This window comes from Sarcophilus harrisii, chromosome 2, assembly GCF_902635505.1.
Source record: "Sarcophilus harrisii chromosome 2, mSarHar1.11, whole genome shotgun sequence".
Classification (NCBI taxonomy): Eukaryota; Metazoa; Chordata; class Mammalia; order Dasyuromorphia; family Dasyuridae; genus Sarcophilus; species Sarcophilus harrisii.
Genome location: NC_045427.1, coordinates 107,186,986 through 107,213,795, shown reverse-complemented (window position 1 = coordinate 107,213,795; position 26,810 = coordinate 107,186,986). Strand labels below are relative to the sequence as shown.

Genomic DNA, 26,810 nt, shown 5'->3' with positions numbered 1-26,810 from the left:
CCTTTATCCAAACCACTGATAAAAATATTGAACAGGGAAGAGTTTTATAGCCCTGCTGTAAAGGTCTTCTTCCAGGTGAACATGATTTATTAATCAATATTTTTGGTCCATTTATTTCATCAATATCTTATATTCTTACCTAAATTAGTAGATATGTTGCCAAATCTCTTACTGTTATACTATATTCTGACTAATATGGAGATATTTTTTAAAATGATTATGCATGTATAACCTATATCAGATTGTTTTCTATCCTGGAAAGGAGGAGGTAAAGAAGGAAGAAAAAATTTGAAACTCAAAATCTTACAAAAATGAATGTTGATATTTTCACACATAATTGGAAAAAAGTAAAATACTATTAAATGAAAAAAAAAGTTATACCATATTCACGGCATTCCCTGACCTTCCAGTCTAACACAGGGAGACAGGGAGGTCTTGTGCTTTCCAGAAGACAATTCAAAAATCTATAAGCTTTGGCTGACATATATACATAAAAAGCGATTTTGTAGAGAAGAAGAGTGAATTTTCAAAGAGAAATTCACTTCATCTCTCTAGATTCTACAATGCTCCTATGGATAATTTTTGGGAAGCAGAGATCCTGGAAATAGGTTTTCAGAACATAAGATCCCCAAGAAGGGCTATTTTCTAACCTTAAGTCAGAGAGTTGTCTCGGTTCACAGATTTCAAATGAACACCAGACACAGGTTACATTGTGGCAGATTTAGTGGTTTAATTGTATAAACAGGCTGATAATCTCAAGTAGCTAAACAATGAAAACCCAGATAGATGGCAACAGAGCCGATAGATACTGTTGATGAGATGGGGACCAGTAGATGGCAGCAGAGAGTAGCCAAGCATCCAGAGATTCAGACAGTGTGATGCTCCCTGGAGATGTATCACTCAGCACCAAGTGAAAATGCATGCTATGATAGAAAATGCAATGAGTGAGCAGAGATACACTGATCAGCGGGATACTGCACAGAAGCAACAATGCAAAATCATTTTTGGCTTTTTGAAAATTAAGCTACTTTCTTATCTCTAATTCACAGGATTGTAGATTTAGAATTAGAAGGTACTTAATAGACATTGAGTCTTAGGATCATAGAAACCTTAGGGGTCATTCAGTCCAGCCCTCTCATCCGAAATATGCGGAAATTGGAGATGTTGAGAGTTTGCGTGACTTGACCAAGCTCCCATAGATAGTAAATAGGAAGCAGAGTTGTACTCTGACTCCAAATCCAGCCCTGTCTCCAAACTCCAGAACCCTCAATTTGCCAATGAGGAAACAGACTGGTGGAGGTTAATTCATTTTCTCATAATCTTTAAGTCAGGATTCAACCTAAAGTCCTCTCAACTAAAAGTTTAATACTCTAATTACTACATCACCCAGCTTGTCTGGGCAATTCATGTTCCTCAGTTTCCCGTCTATAAAATGGGCATAAAGCTATCAGATATTCTTACTTGACAGGAAGGGCCTGAAATGAAGCTCAAAGGAGATAGAACAGTGGTTTGAAAATTTCGGTTACATAAATATAATTTAAACAATATTTACCACATAATAGTACTATGCACCTACTTAATACTCTGAAGGCTTGAGACTTCCTATTTGTGCCAGTGATTTAGTCAGTGGACAGGCTTGTTAACATTGAGAAAAGAGTGTTTAGTGATTTTCTCAGGCCCTTCTAACATTCCAAAGACTGGGCCTGGGGGTGGGGACAGTGGAGTTTGAAGTTCAGTTCATGACGCCAGCCTTTATCTCCTCCTGACCTCCTCCCCTTCTCACAATGCTACAACTTCATGGATGGTATCAAGTGCTTATGATTCCCACCTATAGGTCCTCCTTTCTTTTTCTGTTTTCCCAGTTCATTTCTTTTTCTTTTTCCTGTTTCCTTTGTTTTATTTCTCCTTTCTCCTCCTCCTCCTAATCCTTTTGTTTGCCAGCAATACCCCCAAGCTAGCTGAAGTAATTGCTGACCTCTGCTATTTACAGTGTTAACATAGTCCAAAGGTATCCCGATTCTTAACGTCAAAAGCCCCCTCTGACTAACTTCCTGTGTTTGATACTAATATAGGGAAGAATGTTGAGTCCTTTCTAATAACCAAAAAATCAGCAAAACTCACTTTTCTTCCTTTTTCATCATCTTATGACTTGGATTATTACAATAACCTGACTGATCTCTCTGCTTCAAGTTTTTCCCCATTCTGGTCCATCTTCTACTCAACTGTCCAAGTGAGCCTCTTAAAAGTATAGATCTGATCATACCACCCCATTCCTCAATAACCTCCAGGGTCAAATAGAAAATCAAATAGAAGGGCTTTGAAAGCCCTTCATAACCTGATTCCTTCCTGATTTTTCTTGCCTTCTTATGCTTCACTCACACACACCTACAAAGACACTGGACTTCTTGCTATACCTGGAACAATATACTCCATCTCCTGGCACCAGGCATCTTCACTGATTGTACCCCATGCTTAGAATGCTTTTCCTCTTCATTTCTACTTCCTGGCTTCCTAGATTTCCTTCAGTGCTCAGCTAAAATCCTTCCTTCTGCATGAGACCAGTCCTTTCCAATCCCCTTTAATACTAGTGCCTTCTCTCTGATTTTCTCTCCAATTTCCTTGCTTTGTTTTCCTTACTAGATCATGAGTTTCTTGAGAATTAGAACTATCTTTACCTCATCCCCAAAACTTAGTACACAGTCTTTAATAAATGTGTTTTGACTTATTTATGCCTTTTTTTTGCACACTTCCTTTCTTCCTCTTTTCTTCTTTCTTCACTCTCACACTTGCATACCTACACTACTTCAACCTTCCTCTTTCGTTTTTCTTATTATTTCTTTTGCCAAAACTGTTTCTCTTGTTGGGTGACATGAAGTCTCCCTCCACGATGATATGAATCTCCTTCCCTGATATACTTGATGCTAATTAATGTTGCCATCTTCTGTCAAATATCTTATTATTTCTGTGCTCCAGTGCAATTAAATTCTTTATTTTTAGGGTTGGCAGAGATGTAGAATCTGTATAATTACAGCCCTTACAAATTAAGTAAACCTAGGAAGGCTGAAATTCTTGAACTTTGGATTCAGTAGTGGTTGAGTACATGAAGAAATGAAGATTGAGTAATTGTAAGATCTGAAGCCCCAGAAAGTTTTCTGTACTATTATGTTACTCATTGTAAATACTGGTTTTTAAAAACCCTAATAGTACCTATGTAATATTGCTCTATATCAAAGTATAACACTTTTAGAAGTTATGCTTTTTGTTCCTGAGATATCAGAGAAAATGTGAACCTAATCTCACAAAAGACTTTAGTAAAATTCAGTAATTTATAAGTTTAAATATTGAATTCTTCAGCAAAATATTTGAAGGGCAAGTTCTCTTTTGTCCAGCAAATCCTTATGGTGTTGGATTTGCTTGGCTTGCTTTTGTAACTATATAACTATATATATATATATATATATATATGTATGTTTATTATATATATATATGACTATATATGATACATAAATAGCCTGTCTTTCCTTCTAGAAATATGATAGTGCAAGATGGAAAAATTAAAGAGGGTACAGGTCCCTGTTGGTCTGGAAAAGAAAACTTGCTTTTATAGAGGTAACCCACATAGTGACATGGGGATCATTTTGCCTGACAAATCAAGGGACAAAGTAAGGGCAATTACTATTATTAGACAAAAACTAGAAGATATTAGAGGAGGAGCCATGGTAATTGACAGACATGATTGAAAACTTCAGACCAATCCAATAATTTTATCAGTCTCTCTTCATGTTCTCCCAGTGGCTTTGCAAAGACAAAAAGACCTTTGTTATAACTACTTCAATACTTTGAACCAATTCCTGTTTCCAACCACTTTAACCATCAGCTGTTGGAAAGTAGCTGGTATCCATCCCCAAGGTACCTTGAGGGCATGCACTTAAACTGATAAAATAAAGCAAAGCAAATGAAATCAATCCTTTCTTTTTGTTCCTTTGCCATATGAATTGGATAATATTCATGTAATAAATCAAACACTGAGAAGCACTATTCTATAGATAATCCAGGCATGGTATGCTGTAGGTTTATGTTAGCTCTTTTGGTAATCTGTGCCCACCTTTATCTTCCCATTCTTTTTCCAAAAAGTCATTATAGATAATGAACATAAGCTACAACACATTTCCATGATGCCATCAATCACCAATTTTTCAGCTGGCTTCTGAAGTCTTCCATTATAGTTAAAGAAATGTTTCTAGATTTCCCCAAGAATAGTAGGGAGTTGTTGAGGTAGATTCTGTGAGAAGCTCAGCACATTTTTTTTTTAATTTAATAGCCTTTTATTTACAGGTTATATGTATGGGTAACTTTACAGCATTAACAATTGCCAAACCTCTTGTTCCAATTTTTCACCTCTTACCCCCCACCCCCTCCCCCAGATGGCAGGATGACCAGTAGATGTTAAATATATTAAAATATAAATTAGATACACAATAAGTATACATGACCAAACTGTTATTTTTCTGTACAAAAAGAATCAGACTCTGAAATATTGTACAATTAGCTTGTGAAGGAAATCAAAAATGCAGGTGGGCATAAATATAGGGATTGGGAATTCAATGTAATGGTTTTTAAGCTCAGCACATTTCACAACCTTCTCATGCAGTTAGAACATGGTTGTCTTCTTGCTGAGCTTTTATAAAAAAAAAAATTTTAATTTATGGAATAAAACAAGCATTTCCATAACATTGTATAATAAAAAATGATTGCACATGAAAATACTAATCTGTTATGTACCACTTGCTATTTCTTTTAAATATATAATAAAGTTATTACGTAAATTTCTTTTTTCCTTTTTTTCTTCTCTCCCCCTCCCACCCTAGAAATGGATACCATTAGATACAAATAGGTATATAATTGTAAAATTGTGTTTATGTGTATATATATATATATATATATATATATATATATATCAGTTCTTCCTCTGGATGCAGATAGCATCTTTCTTCATATGTCTTTTATTGTTAATTTATAAAGTCAAAGTGACTTACTCACTCAAAGTAGTCCTCAAAACAATAATGTTATAGGGATGCCCATCAGTTATACAAGTTGTGGTATATGATTGTAATGAAATATTATTGTGCTTAAGAAATGACAAGTGGGATGATTTCAGTAGAACCTGGAAAAACTGATATGAAGTAAAGTGAACAGAACCTGAACATTGTACACAGTAACAACAGCATTATGCAATGAACAATTATGAACAACTTAGCTATTCTCAGCAATACAATGATCTAAGATAATCCCAAAGGATTAATGATGAGGCATACTGCCTGACACCAGAGAAAGAACTGTCATGGTTTAAACACAGAATGAAACATGCTATTTTTCACTTTCTTTCATTTTTAAAATTTTATTCTAGTTTTTTTGTACAAAATGATTAATATGGAAATGTTTTATGTGATGAATAACTTATATCTGATTGTTTACCATCTCTGGATAGGGGAGAGGGAAGAGAGAGTGAGTGGGATAGAATTTGAAACTCAAAACTTGAAAACTTAAATTATCTTAGCATGTAGTTAGGGGAAATAACATATACATATATAAATATATGTTTAAAAACAATGTTGCTATTATTGTACACAGTGTTTTCTTGGTTTTGCGCTTTTGTTCTTCATTATTTCATACAAGTTCTTCTATGTTTTTTAAAATCAAGTTTATTTCTTATTGCACAATAGTATTCCATTATATTCATATACTACAACTTGTTCAGCCATTCCCCAGTTGATAGTAAAAAATTGGAAATTGCAGGGATGCCTATCACAAAGAGAGCTGATATAAATATTTTATACTTTTGCTTTTTCCCTAATCAACTTTGGAAATATACCTAGTAGTGGTATTGCTGGGTCAAAGGGTATAGCCAGTATAATAACTCTTTGGGCATAATTCCAGATTACTTTGCAAAAATGGTTGAATCAATTCACAATTCTACCAACAATGAATTAGTATCTCAATATTTCTACATCTTCTCTAATATTTGGCATCCCTCCTTTTTTTTTTTAGCCAATCTGATAGATGTAAAATGCTATTTCAAAGTTTTTTTTTTTAACTTTTCATTTTTTTTAATCAATAATACTTTATAGTATTTTTATATGACCATAAATTGCTTTGATTTCTTCCAGAAAAATGCCTAATCATATACTTTTGACGATTTATCAATTGGGGAAGGACTTGTATTCTTACAGACCAATCTTTCCATTTTTCTAACACTGGGCAATCATACTTCTTTGAATCCATTTCTAAGAGAATTTCAATATTCTCATGATGTTCCTTGCTAGTTAAAAAAGGATACTCCTATAGATATAGGATAATAGGTGAGTAACCACCCAGAGGTAGCATCGAAGTGGTATTATACAGACTGAAGAGAAGAATAGATATTTTTAACCTTTTCACCCCATCCTTCCCCAAGGAAGACAGACTTTAATTCCTTCCAAGAAGGGAAACAGGAGGTTGGGGCCAGAAGGAGCTGAGCTACATTTATATCTACTGATTACTTAAATATCATTATGTGATTAGATTTCTTTATCTATCTCTGGAGTAGCTTAAATTCAAATTACAAAAACAAAGGGCTTTCTTTTCTTGTGCTAATCAGTGGAGTGATCAAATGTAGCATGCACTTCCTGTCATTGAGCTTTCAGAAAAAAAATATGAATGGATGGAAGATTATAAGAAATCTTAACATAAATTCAGTGATATAAGTTTAAATTCTAAATCCTCTGATGAAAATGTCATAATAAGAAGCTCTTACCATTTAAAAATGGTCAATTAAACAGATTCCTATAGGAAGTGGTCCTATCTTTTGCCAAAAATCCCTGCACTGAACGCCCCACTTTACTGACATTTATGTCCATGAACATTTTGTTTTTAAGTTTCTGTTTTTTATAACTTTAAGTTGCAAGAGTTTTTAGTTACTGTTTATTCCTTGCTATATATGATGCTGCTATTTTCTAGTGAGCTTAGTATCAAAGGGAAAAGGGTGTGGCTAACTCAACCAATGATTATTCTTCCTACTTGACTTGGTTAGCGATAATGAGAAAATATTTTTCTACATTGCATCATAAAAGCACAACAAACATCTATGACTGTTGTCTAATACTCAGTGATCTTGGAACACATTACCTAATCACTGCTGAAAACATACCAAGGTGTCACAGGTCACTGGATGCTATTGGTCAGTAGCTGGCTGAAAGAAATCCTCTAGCACTTTAAAGTGATATATTCTCTCTCTTATTTCAGGGTCATGCTGGTCACAAATGACTTTGGTATTTCAAGGGATATCTGATGTCAACACATTGGACTTTCTTATCATGCTGGTCCACCTCTCTCAAATTCTCCTTGAGAGATCCACTCAACATGCTAAACATCTCCTTCTAAATCTTAGAGGATATTGCTTCAGTAGTTGGGCTGTCCATCTGATATTCCTTTCTCTATATGATCATCCCACCTCCCTTCCTTTTTAATCATGTCACCTTTTACATCTAAATGTACTTGTTAAGTACTTTTCATTTGACCTCTCAATTAACTCCACATTTAAACATGATCCCTTTCTCACAGAAATATCTCCTTTAATTCACAAAACAAATTAGAGGGGAAAGATATAACTCCAAAAGAAATGCAGAAATATGTTTGGGGACACAGAAGAATGATGATAGAATATTTGATTCTTTATAAACAGGTTTCTTTGAGGTTCTACCATTTATATGGTCCCATAATTGTGCTAGGTTCTGTGACATAGCACAGTGCTTTTCTAACTATCTCAGATGTCTACATCCCAAATTGCTCCAGTTCAAATTCCTTTAGCTCTTTTTGGAGCAGGAATAAGACAACATGGCTATAGCAGGGAAAAATAAAATAGCAGTTTCATCGGTTAAGGCTCTATTTAAATTTTTACTCTCAGGGAAATAATTTGCTGATTTTTAAGTAATATGGCTCATCTTCTTTGTAATCATTAATTCTTAATATGAAGTATAAAAAAAGCCAAAGCAGGTTGGAGCAGACACTCTCAGGGAAAAATGAGGTTACTGGTCTATAGCTTGCAGCCTGTACCTTTCTTATTACTGGCTGAAGATCCTGAAGATCTAAACTGCTCTGATATCTCTACTGCTCCTTTCTACAACTTTAAATAGGTCAGTTGAGGAGCACTTTGGTGGCCACTTGTCCTAGGGAACACAAACAAACAAAAATCAATGCAATACTTCTCTCTAGGGAAGTTACCATGGAGACTTGGTGGGCTGAGGGACTGTCTGTACACAGAAGTACAAAAATTACCCAGGATAACCCAATTATTCAGGGATTTTTTACTTTGGAAGGAGCTTCCCCCCCCCCCCCCCCCCCAAGGAGTAAATCCATGAAGGAAAAGGAGGAAAAGAAAAGGAGATCCACGTCCTTAATGCTTCCTCTAATCTGTCAGGGAAAGGGAATGGGACTTGGATGATTCTACACAGAAAGTACAGGTGATATATAATAGGGGAGGTGTGATGACCAGGAAAGAAGAGACATGATAAGAAAATAAACAAACAAACAAAAACAGGATTTTAAGAACAGTTAAGAATAGAAAGCAGAGTGAGATGAACTAGCAAGATCATGGTTAATAAGACTACCAGCATCAAGTCCACAGTGCTTTTCTTCTTTCTTCTTCTGTGGAGTGTCACCTTCCATTTACCTGTTGAACCATTTTACTTCTTCTTGTTACTAGTGAAGAAGATTGGTGGGATGGGAAAGAGATTCAAACACCTGGATCCAATCTTGGCTATATTTTATTTTCAGGCTAATCTGCAATGTTTGAAACCGCCACTAAAATACTTGAACACAAACAATGATTTTGTCCAAGTCTTAGAGAGCATAGTCAGAGGCTGAAAGAGGAAAAGTTTATACAAAAGAGAGTAGATATGCCCCAGTTCAGACTGAAGTAGAGGGAGTTGAATCAATTTGAGAGAAAATGTCTGAAATATTAGAAGTCTCTAAAACATCCATCACCATTTAACTGCTTTATGAACTGAGAGAAAAGAAAGAGGGTGGGGAAAGAGGAAAGGGGAAAGGCAGGGAGGAATTGGGGAGGGGAAAAGGAAAAGAGAAAGAGTTTTTTTTTTTTTGTTTGTTTTTTTTGCTGAGGTAATTGGGGTTAAGTGATTTGCCCAGGGTCACTCAGCTAGGAAATATTAAGTGTCTAAGGGTAGATTTGAACTCAGGTTCTCCTAATTTCAGGGCTGGTGTTCTATCCACTGCCCCACCTAGCTACCCCTGCTTTAGGTATTTTTTTCAGGTAAACACATACACATAGCACCCATTCAAGCCCTACCTAATTGCATCAAATAGATGTCATAGAGAGTTATAGAAAACTTGTACAATGAACCCAAGATGTCGAAGGACCATATTATCTTGGCTGAAGTAAAGACCTTTCATTTTTATTACATCTTACTCTGTAGCTACAGAATGGCACTAAATAATTTGATAAGGATACCTATCTTCTATCCCTAGAAGAAAGCCTTTACAATTTCCCCAAATATGACCATCCCCACTAGAATTCCACAGAGCCAATAATTACCTATATCACTATAGTAGAAGAGAGTTCTTTCAGCCATACCAAATGAGATTCTGAATGTCTCATAGTCTTGTCTGCTGTGCTTCATCTTACATTTCAGAACAAGGGCAGCAAATCTCAAGTATAATTATTTATGACCAAGGAGTAAAAAGTAATAAATTAATTCATGATTTTATTGTTTTTCTCTTCTTCAAACATTAGCTACTTGTTTAAATCTTAAGCAATGTAGAATACCTCTAAGCATTGCTCATCTACATACAAGGTTCAAGAGGTAAAATTTTATTGGACCTTGAAGACTGCTCTTTAATTAGGTGTGGAATTTCTTTGTAGATTAACTCTTTGACAAGTTATAAACTCCCTTTATTCTGAGCATCATTTTAATCATGAATTTTGACAGTACTTTTAAACCTACTTTATCACTTCTTGCTGTATCCTTAGCCTTGGTCTTTAAAAGAAGAGATATAGAGAACAAAGAGTAGCTATTAGAAAGGAACATAGAGAAAAGACTTATATCCCTGAACATATATATAGCCCCCATGGAATCCTTGGACTTACAAATAGCAGTAAGAGAATGATAGGAACAGTTTTTTGGCCTCATATCACATTGTTGATTTATGTTGATTTTTTTCCTAAGAAACTGATGTTCAATGGTGCTTTCTCTATCTTGTATTTGTGAATTTAATATTAGTATCAATTAGTGATATGTTTATCACTATTCATTTCTATTTTATTTGATCTGATTCAATAGTCTATCTTTATATAAAACAAACTATCTTGCGATCTTGACTGTCATATAATATGCTAATTATCTCTCCCAATTTTGTGACATATTCAAATGTGATAATATTATCTATGCTTTCATACAGGCCATTATTAAGAATATTCTACAGCACAAAACTGAGTAGGGGCAGTTAACAAATATTTTTTAATGCTCTTACTATGTGCAAGGCACAGTGTTAAGAGTTAGAGCTACAGATATGAGCAAAAAAAACAAAAACAAAAAAAGACAAGGAGCTTAAATTCTAATGGAACTAGACAACACATAAAAAGAAGTTATAAGTGCATATTTAACATGTATTGGACTACCTGCCATCTAGGGGAGGGGGTGAGGGGAAGGAGGGAAAAATTTGGAACTTTAGGTTTTGCAAGAGTCAATGTTGAAAAAATTACCCATGCATAGTTTTGTAAATAAAAAGATAAATAAATAAAATAAAATAAAATAAGAAGAAGAATAAAAGAAGTTATAACTGGAGTAGGGAAAGGATTCTGAAAGGCATGGTGTTGAGGTTCAGAAAGTAAGAAAAAGACCAGGAAGGGAATGAAGGTAGGCTGGTCTGGGGCCCTCTTCAAAATGAGGGAGAAACTCAAGCAGTCAGCGAAAGGGGCAAGAAAGACAAAATAATATTCCAGGATGGGATCAGAGGGGCCAATATATGGTCCTTGAAAGGCTTTAGGTTCTCAGGATCCAGAGCAAGACTGAGTCCGAGACATTATATTGAAATCCAGGTACCGATCACTATGACTTCCTTCCACCTTACCTTCAAGTCATTAAGTACTTCTCTATTAGTCTGATTAATCAACAAATTCCAAATCCATTTCATTATTCTATCATCTAGCCTATATTTTTTTTTATCTTTTCCATAGGAACAGTATGACAGACTTGATTAAACTTTCCTCAATTGATAAACTGTCCTTACACAGAATTTTTCTTAGCTACTAAGTTAGTAATCCTATCAAAAAAAAAAAAAAAAAAAAAGAAATCTTAATCTATTATGGCACTAGGTCTTTTTCCAGATGTTCACTAAAACAATATCTTTAATAATAAAATTCTAGAATTTGACCAGAAATCAAAGTCAGAGTTACCAACTCAGAATTTACACATTTTATTTTCTTACAATTTGTGAAATTTGGGACATTTGCCTTTCCCCAGTTCAATAATTTATCTTCCTCTTCCCACAATCTCTCAATTATCATCAAGAGTTACTAAATAATCACACCCACCATTCTATCTATTCATACAGATGTGAGCCATCTGGGCCTAGTGACTTGAATTTGTTATGATCAATTGAGGATTGTACTCTCTTACTATCTATGTATTGTTGAGAGAAAAGATAATATAGTTAGTGGACAGTCAGAAATGTTAATTTCAAGTATTGTCTGACAGCTAATCCACCTCTCTGGACCCCAAGCTCCTCAACTGTAAAATACAGATGCTTGACTCAATGACTTTTAAGGTCACTTTCAGCTCTAAATCTAAAATCTTAACGCCATTTTCATTTTATTTTATTTTTATCCCTTATTTCTGCACTTTGAAGTTCAAAGAGCATCCCTTTTGGTAGAGAAAAATAAAAGCAAGACTTTTCTCTATTGTCAAACATCATTCTGACAATATACGTGCTGAACATGCATTCATACAACCATACTCTATGGAGTAATCCAATTTCTTCTTTGATTCCACTTTTCCCCCAATGCAACTAAAAAAATAACACTCCTTTGATTGCTGTCCTTAGTTTTCAGTTCATCCTGGGTTTGGGCAGTCCTTAATTATGTACACAACTATGCTTTTTTATTTATTCTTTGTTTCCTACAGATCTTTAAAAAAAATCTAAATTGGTTGGTGAATTCTCTGTATCTCTCCATCAGTCCTTCAGACAATTTCCCTGTTTCTTTCTCATCTGAATTCTTTCTCTTTATGTCATTCTCAAGAGCTTTCTATTCCTCTTTTGCTTACTTCACTCCCCAGTAGAATTTTAATCCCTGAGATCCTACCTATTCTTACTCTGAACCCTATGAAACCTGCTCTCCTCACATTTAAGGTACCTATCAAACTCTGCTTAGCTTTTCTCTCTTCTGTCATATATTGGAAGATCAGATGGCCACTTTTCTCAATGTTCTCTTTATTTCTGTCCCATCAACCAACTTTTTCTAGCTGTCAAAAATCAGATTTAGAATAAAATTGCCTTTTCTTAGTTCCTATACCTTTTGAAAGATTAAATTACCATAAAGGCAAGTCAAGAAAGCATTAGTTTCTCTATTTTGGAAAGAAAGTAGTAGGAGGGGGAGAGAAAAGGGGAGAAAGAAAAACAGACAGAGAGGCAGAGAAAAGTCTAGATGATGTATGGATAATTAAGTTCCCATTATTCTTCCTATATTACAGAAGACCCCTAATTCATTCTTCCATGCCATGTTTATGATCTGTTTATTGGTCTTCTCACTCATTTCCTCTTCTTGTCTAGGTGGTCTAGAAAACTCTGCTAACAATTTTTTTTTCTTTTTCTGCTTCCAAAATTATCTCCACCAATGAACTTCTCCTCCTGAATTTCCTCATAAAAGCATACCTTCATAACCAGTCTTCCCCACCTTTTAAGTCTTATTTCTTTTGAAACCCATCCAGAATCATATTCCAATAAAACATGTCATTCCACCCCATCCCAGTGATATCTTTGAGGTCACTTTTGCCTTGGGGTCTCTAGGCTGTTTTATTCTCTACTTTTTTGCCCATACTCTATGCATATGTCAACAGACATTTTAATTTTAATTTGTTTCTTGTAAACTTTTGAACATATTAACTGTTATTTGTCTTATGACACTATGATATTTGGAAGTTTTCTCCATTGCACTTTCTTTTAATTTCAAAGTTCTTTTGATTAAATATTCAAGACTTCAAAAAGCAAACTTTTACCAATCCTTGTTTCACCCATGTTGCATTCATCCTCTGCCCAGGAGCTTATCATCACCACATTTTAAGCTATGGCAAATTCCCATTCTTAGATACCATATTTTTAACCAGCTTTTCACTTCCAAAATCTGCTTTTTTCTTTTGTATGCCTTTCCTTTCCTTGGTTGGTATGATGAAAACACCACCTGTTTCTCTAAGGCCTGCAGTTTCTTGCCTAAGATTTTATAATCTTTGGCAATTCTTTATAGATTTTTTTTTTTTGGCAGTATTATCTGTACCCAAGCAAATCACCAGAAAGTGGTAGTAGTCATTCATTTTGGCAAGTCTTGGAAAGATCTCTATAATGTTGGATTCATGCCTCAGGAAAACAACAGACTTTTGTATTGTTGTTATCGTGTTCATAAATAGCTATCTCAGTATCTTTCAGCAGGAAGTCATCAAACATTACAATTCTTCCTTTTCTGAGCTGTAGGAGAAGATATCTCATCTGATATTAACTTTGGAGCCACTTTGGAGCAGCTTTTCCTCAGAGCATCCTCATTTTCATGAAAAGCCTCAGATGTATTTCTTAGCTCCAAATATTCTACAATGCTTCTTCCATCTCTTCTGTTTGACATTCTTCCACTCTTCAACCTCCTGAGACAGATCATGATTCTTATTATATATCCAGGTTACTTTTTTTCCCTTGCTTTTCACTCTAAAGTTCCCCGTTTTGTTTTGATTTTTGTTGTTGTTCAGTCATTTCAGTTATATTCAACTCTTTGTGACCCTATTTGGGGTTTTCTTGGCAAAAATTCCGTAGGGGTTTTGCTAGGTCCTTCTTCAGCTCAATTAAGAGATGAGGAAATTGAGGCAAACAGGGGTAAGTGATTTATCCAGGGTCACATAGCTAGTTAGTGTCTGAAGTCAGATTTGAACTCAAGAAAATAAGTCTTCCTGACTCCAGGTCCATTTAAGGAGCATTTAATTGCCATGATAATAAGACCTGTCAGATTGGCTAAGATGACAGGAAAAGATAATGATAAATGTTGGAGGGGAAATGGGAAAACTGAGACATTGATGCATTTTTGGTTGAGTTATGAAATAATCTAACCATTCTGGAGAGCAATTTGGAACTATACCCAAAGGACTATAAAATTGTGCATGCCCTTTTTCCCAGAAGTTCCACTACTGGGTCTGTATCCCAAGGAAATCATAAAAGAGGGAAAAGGACCCAATGTGCAAAAATGTTTGTAGCAGCTCTTTTTGTGATGGCAAAGAATTGGAAAATGAGTAGATGTCCATCATTTGGGGAATGGCTGAATAAGTTTACTATATGAAAATAATGAAATATTATTGTTTTATAAAAAATGACCAAGCTGATTTTAGAAAGGTCTAGAAAGATTTATATGGATTGATGCTGAATGAAACAAGCAGAACCAGGAATACTTCCTACATAGAAACAGCAAGTTTGTGAGATGATCACCTGTGAAAGACTTGGTTCTTCTCAGCAGTTCAGTGATCCAAGACAATCCCAATAAATACCATCTACATCCAGAAAAAGAACTATGGAGACTGAATGTAAATCAACACATGTTATATTCACTTTTTTTTCTGATTTTTTTTCTCTCGTGATTTTTCCTTTTTGTTCTGATTTTTCTCTTCCAACATGAGTCATAAAGAAATGTATAAGCATAGAAAAGAACATTTTTTTTAAAAGAGTATGAATAGGTATTTTTCCAACCAAAATTCTTGTTCTGATCCTGTAAGGTAGTTACATGTTTACATGATCATGGAGGCTTCGGAAATAGCATTAGTTAAATTAACCCTAAGATTTTATCCCTTTCAGGAGAACTTTAAGGAGAGAGGAGAAGGAAACAAATTATTTATTGAGCACCTAATGTGGGTCAGACATTATGTTAAGTGCTTTACAAATATTATCTTATTTGATCTATACAATACCCTTGGAGATAGATGTGATTATTATTCCCACTTTATAGTTGAGGAAACTGAAACAGACAGAGGTTAAATGACTTGCCCAGGATTCCACACTTAAATTTGAACTCCGGTATTCTTATGATAAATAATATATCTCTTCTGTTTGACATTCTTCTGCTCTCCAGCGTCCTGAGACAGATCATAATTCTTGTTATGTCTCCAAGTTACTTTTGTACTTTGTCTATTGTGCTACTTAGCTCCCTCTAAATTAAAGGCTGTCCTGTAAATCTGAAGAACAGTATGGACACCTGGAAAGGAGAGGCTTAAAGTTTAAGAGAGAACTAGAATTCTGGAGAATTATACAAGTTTCTGTGGGCAGTCAGAACTCCAATACAGAGAAAAGGATTGTTGTGTTGATTAGGAATTTGAGTGTGTCTTTCATACTTTTTACAAGATCAAATTAAGCCTGTCCTATAGTCTGTACATTATTAGGATAAGGCATTGAATGGCAGCTAAGGGTACTTAACCTTTTCTACAACTGCAATATTATGTATGGACTTCATGAACAAAAAAAATTTGCCAATGTATAGTGAGTAGAATTACCAAGCTTGACATCAGGAAGACCTAAATTCAAATACTATCTCAAACAGTTTTCATTCGTTCCAGGAAGGTCATTTTACCTCTTGTACTCAGGTTCATCATTTGTAAAAATGGGAATAACAATAGTATCTATCTCACAAAGTTGTTATGAAGATTAAGTGAGATTATATGTGTAAAGTTTTGCAAACCTTAGAGTACTATATAAATGCTAGCCATTCTAATGCTTTTATACACAAAAATCTTCCAGAATTCAGAGAACCTAAATTAATATATTTGTAGTTCAGCAAATGTAGGCAGCATAACATTCCTTCTGTGATATTTTTGATTGAAAGAAGAAATGTGAACAGCAGCTATTTAATTTGCCATTAACCTATAAAAGACACTAGTTATATAAGTTGATTTGGAAAATATAAGTGAAATACCACTTTACCATTATTATTACATTCGGTTATACTAAAGTATCATGAGGTACTGTGGCTTGAGTGATGTTGCTGTTTTAGATAAACTAGATGATTGCAGTTAATGAGTGAAGAAGCAATTCATTTGGTACAGTTGGATTCGATTGTAAGAATAACAGAAGCAATTGGATTAACTTGTGCTACAGCCACAGAATTCTGGGGTTACAAAGACAGTGGTAACTCATCAAAAGACCACTGCCATGATTTAAGCTAATTAACTCTATTTAAGATGACTGGGAGGTAGATTCTGGATCTGGATTTGGAGTTAGAAAGACCTGAATTCTATTGTCAACTGTAAAATAGGATTAATAAGAGCACCCCCTTCCTGGGGTTATTGTGAGAATAAAATGAGATAATATTATAAAGCACTTTGAAAAACACTAAAATACTATACTAGCTAGTTTATTTTAGTTCATTTACAACTCACTGGAATTCCTGTGGGTTAATGATTTAATAGCAGGAATAATGTGGATAATAAGTAGACTCACTTTACTCTATTCCATGAAAATTTTTAAAATTTATTTTAAAATTAAAATTTTTAATTTTATTTTAATTATTTAAGAAAATCTATAAAGGATTAAAAGTATCAGTAAAGAAAGAGGAAATGTTCCTCATATATACTTAGGGAATCAATGTTCTCTATTAGTAACTAGTGGGGAAAGATTCATGCACAGAAGCAAGGAAAGTCTCTTTTGGGTGGCCAGATGGAGTGAGGGGACAATTCCACCATATTGTGCCTCTCTCTGCTTTTCTCAGCAGCCAACAAGCTTTTATATTAACTATAGAAGATAGTTATCTCTCCGTTCCTTTATTCTCAGTTCCAGAAAATTGTCTACATGGTCCTTTGTTCCCCTTTTTTTTTGTAGGCAAGCCTTCCATGTGTTTTTTCAATCTCATTTCTCTTTCTGCCATTCCTTCTTCCTGGCTCTACTGGCCTATGCTTATGATGCAATCATCTAACATTTCAGGTACCAATCTCCTGAAAAATGAAGTCTTGGTTAGATAAATTCATGTCTTATGCACAACATACTGTAGGCTTGTCCGGGCCCACCCTGTCATACCATCAATAGGTATTTGAAGATTACAAGAGATATTTGTGTAGTGGGAAAAACATTAGAACAAGAATCAGATCTGGCTCTATCACTGTCCTGTAACCTTTGATAAATTATTTATCCTCCCTTAACCTCAGTTTCCTCATCTGTAACATGGCAATAATACCATTTCTCCTTGCTGACACAGGGTTATCAGGAGAATCAGATGAAATAATGAATAACTTTCAAAAAGGTAAATTGCTAGGTAAACATATAATAATTATCCTCTATGTACTCTTTCCGTAAGTCTTTCATTTATTCTTTAAATAGAATATAATCATGTTTATAAACTGGATCACATTTTGAAAAAATTTTAAAATGGTACCTAGTTTTCTGTAGTACTATTTCAGAATCCAGAGTGCTAGATTCCAGAAATTTCATTAATGCTTTGTTCTTAAAACCTTACTTCCACAATTCCAAATGTATGGAGGATGAATCATATAGACCCTCTAGTTTCTGCTCAATCTATAAAAATAAGACTACTTATCTGCTATGTATTTCAGGGGAAACTAAGATTAAATATATGTGATAATCTTTGAATGTCTCAGGTGGAAAGCAATATTTATTATCGCTGCTGTTTGTAGGAAGTCTTGAGATCCATAGTCATAAGAGCCTTAGAACTATCTAAATTAGTGTGAGAATGACTCAGATGTCTGGTCCAAAAATAGCATGCCCATGGATACAAACTGTTCTCCTTTGTTGTTCGCCCTCTCTTTCATGCCTTCCCAAATTTATCACCCTTGAGAGATTTGGGGCAGATTGGCACAGTATTAAAAATAGTAACTTGCTTATTCATCCAAAGTGAATAAGACCTTGTAGCAGGAGAATAAAAACTAATTCTGATTTAATTCATTTTCATAGTCAGGTAGCAGTTTCTTTTCATTTAATGTTAAACTTTGTCTTGAGTTGATGCCATATATACAAGATTCTATCTGCTTTGTTAAAATATCTGAATGGTGGCTGCCAATCATTGTAAATCAATCCATTCACACACAAGGATGAGCTCAGATGGAATGTTGGCTTTAAAAACTATTTACAATATTGGGGTTATAACCCTGGACTCCATCTTCCCACAGCTTGGAACTGAGCCTTAAAATTCATTGAACCACAAAGAAGGTTGCAGGTGTGCCCACAGAATGACAATGTTATCCAGGTGAGGTGATTCCCAGGGCTGGCAAGTTTTTAAAAGTCCACAGAAGTAACATAGAGCACTGTGGAGAGTTAGTATAGCAAGGGTACAGGTTATGGTGATAGCAGGCACCAGAACAAATGTCAGTTGTGACTGGGTCATTCTGATGTTTGGCCCAGGTGTGGGCAATATGACCAACTGAGAAGGAGTGGTGAAAATGGTGGCCTGCACAGTCCAAGCCTTCTACGGATTTAAATTTAGAATTGTAGATTAATGGTTCTGAAGATACTGAAGGGCAGAACAATCAGCAAGTTACTGCTGAAGTGCTAAGTTGGCCAGACACTTAGCAACAATTAAGGTTTGTTTGCACTAATAGCAAAAGATTTTACATATATAGCCATATAATGGGTTTTAATAAAATTTCACTTACTCATTGTTTGAGTTTTGATGGCATGAGTATAAATAACAACTGTTTCTGTTCTGGCCAGAAACTCTGAGATCTTCCCCCCCTCCACGCCAAGACTGATTCTTTTGTGAAGGTAAACCTGGCCATCTTTTGCCTCAGGTCTTACCTTACTAAGGTAAATCAATGATTTATCTTAAATCACTGAATGGGTCTTGCCTCGGACAAACTGGGATTTGGGAAAGACTTTATAAAAAGGCCAAGATCTCCCACTGAATCCTGAGTTATACCCAGTCATCTTGATTTATGTCTTGCCATTGCAATCCAGTGTCTCTAGAGGAGAAAATGAGTCTACTGACTTTGCACAGCTTTTCCTCATTTAAATCCAATTCAAGTGCAAGTAAGGATATCACCCTCATGATAACATTGGTCCTCCTAGAGAACAAAGGAAAAACAACCATAACAACATGTAAATATTTATATTTATGAATAAATACATAAGTATTTTAAGTATATTTTCATTATGTAATAGGATACATTGCATGTGACTATGCATCTGATTGTCATTTACCTGATGTTTCTTTGCAAATGAACGTATCATGTATTATGTTACTCTATGCAACATATGTGTCTGATCTGCTGCATACAGCTCTAATATGGATTTCACACCTTTATCTACCTGCACATTGTCATTAATTAATGTGTGACAAAGCACTCAGTTGGTGTCCAGAAGACCTTTTCATGTCTCACCTCAGACAAGCATTAGCTCTGTGTTCCAGGGCAAGTAACAATTTATCTCCACTTCAGTTTCCACATCTGTAAAATGAGATTATAATCTATCACAGAGAATTATCGAAAGGATCAAATGATGTATATAAAGTGCTTTGCATAATTTCAAACACTACATAGATGTCACATCATTATTATTGTTGTTTTTATTGCTTTCTTCTCCTTTTGGTAGAGTTCAGATAGAAATGGTTCTATGACAGAGGTATTATTCTTTTATATTTAGTGCACTGTGAACTATTACACAGGGAAATAAAATGACTGCTTTTAGTAATTGAATTTAAGTACTGAGGTGGAAGCTCTTTACTCTTATAGCTACTCTGTAGTATGACAAGAAGATGATTTTTTTCTGTTAAGTCTGTATGTTTTGAAAGCTTGTCATCCCAAGTAGCTTGGAGATCATAGTGTTTGTTATGAAGACAACTATTAACAATGTTGCATAGCATTTCTTCAAGTATTCTCCAAAGGAGAAAAGAGTAAAGAATAATTTTTGGAGAAGAAAACACAAATTATTAACAAGAACAGAAGTTCAAATTCTCAAATAAGCAAAGAAATACCAGTCAAGACAACTATAAAATACTAAATCCCATTAAATGAGCACATATATATATATATATATACATATACATATATGTGTTATATACATACATACATACATTTGTGGTTATGTATGCATATATGTGTATATAAATGTGTGTATGCACTGTGTATTTATGTGTGTGTATGTGAGTTGATCTATCAGGACTTCAGCATTTTATTACATTATTAATATGACAATATATTTGTATAAAATTTGGGGAGAGCAAAATGGTAATGAGCATTAGAAAATTGATTATGCCCTTTGATCAGCTCAGCAGTTTGTTGCTATTCAATTGTTGCTCAGTGGTAAAACCATTTGGGGTTTTCTTGGCAGAGACACTGGAATAGTTTGCCATTTCCTTTTCCAGGTCATTTTACTTATGAGGAAATAAGGCAAACAGGGTAAAGTGATTTTCTCAGCATCATAAAGCTGCCCAGAGTCATTTTTATTCAGTCATGTCCAATTGTACTTGGTGTTTTCTTGGCAAAGATACTAAATTGTTTTGTCATTTCCTTTTCCAGCTCATTTGACAGGTGAGGCAACTGAGGAAGAAAGGGCTAAGTGACTTGCCTAAAGTCAGACAACTTGTAAGCATCTGAATTTAGGTCTTCCTGACTCAAAGCTTAGCAATCTATTCATTGCACCACCTAGCTGCTGCAACTACAGTAACTTTATCTTAAATGCATCATAAACAAGCAAGTGACTATCTACATAAAATATTTCTAACTCATTTATTTGTAAATTGAGAACATCTGGAACAAAATATTATGTTCATGATTTAATAACATATTACTATAGTGTAATGTTATTACACCAGAAAATGACAATATTAAGAATGCAAAAAAAAGAAGCAGCTAGGTGACACACTGGATAAAGCACCAGTCCTGAAGTCAGGAGGAACTGAGTTCAAATCTAATCTCAGACACTTAACACTTCCTAGCTGTGTGACACTAGGCAAGTCACTACTTAACCCCAATTGCCTCAGCAAAAAACAACAACAACAACAACAACAACAACAACAACAACAAAAAGAATGCAAGAAAAAGACACAGAAAATGATCTGCAATGATATAACCAGAAAAGAAAAACAGTATACATATTGACTTACAGCTATTTTAAAAAGTGAATTTAATTGTTCAGACCTAGATAAACTATATTCCAGCATACAGAAAGATCCAATAATTGATTACTGGAAAAATTCATTACCATTGAAAAATCTTGGAAAATTAGAAATGTTTTGTAGGACTGGAAGGAGCAAATATTGCCCCACTTAAAAAAAAAAAAAAAGGAAACAATATTGGGTATGAACATTTAGAAAAGGAAACAATGATCAGTAGGACTCTGTATGACTTTATCAATAATGTCATACATGAGTAACCTCATTTCTAACTATCTGTGGTTAGATTTGACCCAGTGCTCTATCTACTATATAGCTGCCCTTCCTAACAATTACTGTTCAAAAGCAAAAAAGAATTTTTTTCCTCATAGAAGGAGCTTAAGAAAAAGCCAGGCAATTTGTCAGGCATATTATAGAATGAATTCTTTTTCTCATACATACATAGTTAGTGATCCCTTATAATTCTGAAACACTGTGATTCTGTGGGACATAATAGCTATTTTCAAATAATTGAAGGGCTGTCATTTGGAAGAGAGATCAGACTTTTTCTCCTTGGTCTCCTGAATGTTCAAATCCTACTTCAGACAAATACACTGACTGCATACTTACAAACAAGTTCAGAACTTAGCTTATTCATCTTTAAAATGGCTACAATTATCCTTGCTTTGCTGACCTCACAAGATTTTTGTGAAGAAATCATTTTAAAAACTTTACAATAGTATAAAAATATCATTTGTTGCTTATTCTGGATCTGTAATTTTATCAGTAGAGAGAGTTACTTCTCACAATACATTTCCCTCTACAAATACAAATCTGCGCACTTATAGTCTCTGAGAAATGCCTAGTAAACTGAGAAGTTAAGTGATTTGCTAAGGATCATATTACCAGGATATGTTAGGTCAGAAATAGGACTCAAATTCAAATCTTTTCTACTCTATGGCCACCTTATTTATTCAGTCTGTCAGGGTGCTTCTCAAGTTATTATTAATTTTACTGATCTGATTTGTGGTTTATCACAGTTGATATGACTACTGAATGAGTCTTAATCTCATGTTCATTTTTCTGCTGTTGCTTAGAGTTTTTATATTAATCATTCCATAAAAATGATTGAATTAAATCAAAAAAGGAAGAACCTACCAATGACTTTTGATTCCTCTTGAAACACACACACCACCATCATAGAGATGTTAACTCCATTTTCAGGTATGGAACAATCCTAAAATGATACAAGATCATATGATATCAAGTATCAATCATCTACTCAATATTCAAACATTTGCAAATAAGTTACAATATGCATATACAATATGCAATATGCATATATGCTAAGCAATGTGTGACATAACAATATGTAAAATCATGTGTGATATATTTTGGGAGCCATACATTGTTATGAACATTCACTAATGGACTGGAGAAGAAACTTTTTTGGAGTAATTTCTAATCAGTTCAGATCAAGCTTTCTTTAGAATTTGATGAAAGGTATTTCTCTAACTTTTGGCAAGCCTAGGCCCTATTTCTGTAGGGGTGTGAAAGGAATATAGTCAAAAGGATGCTAGATTAGGAATCAAGGGACTTAGGCTGTCTCTGCCACTAACTAGCTATATGACTTCTCTGGGTCTCATTTTCTTTATCTGTAAAATGAGAAAAATTGGATAAGATGATCTCTATGTCTTCGGATTCTAAATCTATGACCCATCAGCTGGAATATTATCTTTATGTGAAACAGTATTAATTCAAGTTTGATTTTCTTGAGAGTCTCAGCATAATGTTTCTAGGAAACATTAATGTTTGAGCATATGTATGTAGATGAGGGTACACACCACAAGGTTTTCCAACATGCTCAATTTGACTTTCACTAGTCTGAACAGATGGCAATGTCTGAATGTGGAATGGAATGGGAAGGCATTTATTAAACACTTACTATGTGCCAAGTACTATGCTTAGTACTGAAGATAAAAATAGGAAAGAAAGATAAGTTCTTACTCTCAAGGTGCTCACAATCTAATTAGGAGAGACAATACATATAAAGGGGTTCAGCTGCAGGTCCGATGAAAAGACTCAGTAGTGAAATGGTAAAAAAAACAACAACAACAACAACAACAACAAAGTCCAACATAAAGTAAAAATCATAGGATCATAGATCTAAGCTAGAAAAAAACTGAAACACAATCACTTTATGCATGAGAAAACTGAAGTCCAGGGATGCTGAGTGACTCATACAAGACATTGTGGTCTTCCATAAATCACAATCATAACCTGGAGAATGTCAGTTTAAAAAATGAATTTTATTTAACAGTTAAATATTAAACATAATTTGATTTCTCTTGATCAATAATAAAAACTCTTTTCCCAGTGATTTATAGAATCTAGTTCCAGAGCAGATGATAAGACCTAAAGGATCTTAGGGAACAATTACAGGGTGGATGATAATGCACAGTGGTCTACCACCTTACTATGAAATCTCTGCACACTCTAGTGATGTCATACCCCAATCAATAAGTATTCAGAAGGGGTTGCTGTACCCAAGAAACAGAGTATAAAAGGTTATTCTAGTGGGGAGCTATTAACTGGAGAGACAACATATAGCTAGAAAGAGGCTTAATGGGAACTGAAAATAATGAGGGCTGGCCAGTGAACCAAAAGGGTCATTAGCAGCTAGTTTCTGCTAAGTCCTCAGGAGTCCATTGGGATCTTGGTAACTACAGGAAGGCTAGAGCAGGGGAAAGGTTCCTGGAGGCTTTTCCTGGTGCCTGCTCCTGTTGACTTACTGAGTAGTAAATAGAAAAAAAAGAAAATGAACACCATTAAATAAATTTTGCTGAAGTGACAATGATAGTAAAAAAAGAAATGAATGCCTTTAGGAAATCTTATGTGGATCTAAATGCTTTAAGCTCTTGTGGATTTGATCATGAGGATTTCAACTGAAAATGAAAGAGGAGGGAGAAAATTTTTCCCATATATCTGGCAAGCTAGATACCACAGAGTAATAAGTATAAGCATACCTTGGAGATATTGTAGGTTTGGTTCCAGACTACCACAATAAAGTGAATATTGCAATAAAGTGAGTCACAAGAGTTGGTTTCCTAGTGCATATAAAAATTATGTTTACAAAATACTGTAATGTATTGTGTGGATATTATTATATCTTTTAAAAATGTTCATGCCCTAATTAAAAAAAAACACTATTGCTAAAAAATACTAACTCCCACCTGATCCTTCAGTAATTCAAAATCTTTTTGCTGGTATAAGGTCTTGCCTCAATATTGAGACTGCTAATTGAGCAGGGTGGTGATTGCTAAAGACTGAGATGGTTGTGGCAATTTCTTAAATTAGGATAGCTATGTAGTTTGCCCCATCAGTTGACTCTTCCTTTCTTAGGGAACACTTAAAGGCCATTTTAAGTTATTAATTGGTCCAATTTCAATATTCTTGTGTCTCAGGAAATAGGGAAGCTCAAGGAGAGGAAGAGAGATGGTGAATAATTGATTGATGGAACAGTCAGAACTCCCACAACATTTGTTGATTAAGTTCACAATCTTATATGGGCATGATTCCTGTCTCCTCAAAACTATTACAATAGTTAATATCCAAGATCATTGAGCACCAAAACAATTATAATATAAATGAAAAAATTTGAAATATTGTGAGAATTTCCAAAATGTGGCATGGAAATGTAATGTAAGTACCTGCTATTGGAAAAATGGTGTTGATAGATTTGGTTAGTTCAGGGTTGCATAAGTCTTCAATTTGTCTTTTGTTTTCTTAAATGTTAAATCTGTGAGGCATTATGAAATGAAGTGTATTAAAATGAGAAAAACTATAGCAAGGATAGAAGAATAATAAAGAGGGCCAATAATTTCAGACAATATCTAATTCTAGAACCAGCAGCAATAAAATCTAATGACTTCAGGTATGGGGGGGTGTGTGTGTGTGTGTGTGTGTGTGTGTGTGTGTGTATGTGTGAGTGTTACCCCCTCTGGGTTCATTCCCTCAGTTATACTGATGCTTACATTTTGAGTCTCTAGAGGAATGACAGAGTTTTAAGGACAACCCTATGGATGGTTATTCTCTTAATACTATAATTCATGAGTCCCTATTAGTGTGCTTCTCTTTAGCAGCCAGACAGTAGATTAAGTTATTAGCAAAGGCAAATAGCATAGCATAAACAAATAATAAGAAAGCATTTCCTCATAACTACCACATGACATATATATATACATATATATGTATGTATATAGATATATACACATATATTCCCACATAAATATATATAAAATCCAAAGGGAATAGACATAAACTTATAATATAATGATAGTAAAACACAGGTTTAAAACGCACATAGCCAATGCGATTTACAATTTCAAAATTACAGGACCTTGATAGCATTCTTTTTTAAGATGGACTTCATTTCTGTGTTTGAAAATTAAGGTAAATTAGAGACAGCTAGATGCCACAGTAGATAGAGTACTAGCCCTGGAGTCAGGAGGACCTGAGTTCAAATATGGCCTCAGACACTTAATACTTCCTAGCTGTATGACCCTGGACAGGTCACTTAACCTCAATTGCTTCTCCTCCCAACTGCCTGCCAAAAAGAGAGAAAATTAAGGTAAATTGAGAGACAATGGTCTGCACGTTATCAATTTATTAAAGGCTAACTGTAACCAATAAATTGAATCAATATCTTTTCTCTCAATGACCAAAGACTCTGAGGTAGAGCTCACCAATCTTAATATAGTTTGGGGGAGCACAGAGTTGGGTAGGTGGGGAAGACAATATAATTGGTTATAAAGGAGACAACATCTGGAAGAGGTGACATGATTGGTTACATCAAGAAGTACCCACGTGGTATTAGTAACCATCTCTTTCTGACACAGAGGAATGCTGTTTGATTTATGCCATCCATTACCATTTTGTAGAACTTGTTAGTGGACCTGAGTTAGCAGACTCACTGGTGCCTAGAAAGAAAGGTACATTAGAGATATATGGCTTTCTTTAATGGTTCGAGGACAATTCAGGGACAATCTATCTCTTAGAAATAGCTTTAGGACTTAAAGATAACACCAGATAGATACCTTGGTATTTTTCCAGAAGCTGAAGGCATGGTAGGTAACAATTTTCCCCATTAATTACAGTTTTAACTTAACTCAGAAGGAAAGCTGAGTTCCTGAGCTCAAGTCAAGGACATGATGAAAATTCAGTTATAAAAATCCATATAGTATAAATCAACTGCACTGAAGGAATCAACACAGAAGAAATTAGATGCAACAGTAATTTTGATATTTTCATCATGAAGACCTTTTGCTGTGGGTTGTGACTTCAGTGCTGGAAAACTTACTTCATTTATTCAACTAGGCTGACTCTTCCTATGGCACAGCATCTCCACTGGACAGATCAGTCCACTACCAAGCCAGAACACAGCAGCTCTCCCAACTGTGGATCTAGCTCCTCTTCAGGTCCAGCT

The 26,810-nt window shown here is 34.7% G+C and overlaps 1 long non-coding RNA gene across 3 annotated transcripts; it reads right to left on the bottom strand.

Annotated features, from left to right (window-relative positions):
• Positions 1-720: 720 nt before the first annotated feature.
• On the bottom strand, positions 721-26,776 carry LOC116421381. 3 transcript variants are annotated; one of them, XR_004231728.1, is made up of 4 exons: positions 26,685-26,776; positions 22,484-22,562; positions 19,614-19,679; positions 721-923 (listed from the first exon to the last, which is right to left on the bottom strand). It is a non-coding gene; the product is annotated as an uncharacterized LOC116421381 (long non-coding RNA). The 3 variants fall into 3 exon arrangements; XR_004231726.1 differs by lacking the exon at positions 721-923 and adding an exon at positions 16,867-19,298; XR_004231727.1 differs by lacking the exons at positions 721-923; positions 26,685-26,776 and adding exons at positions 16,867-19,298; positions 26,422-26,543.
• Positions 26,777-26,810: the final 34 nt, after the last annotated feature.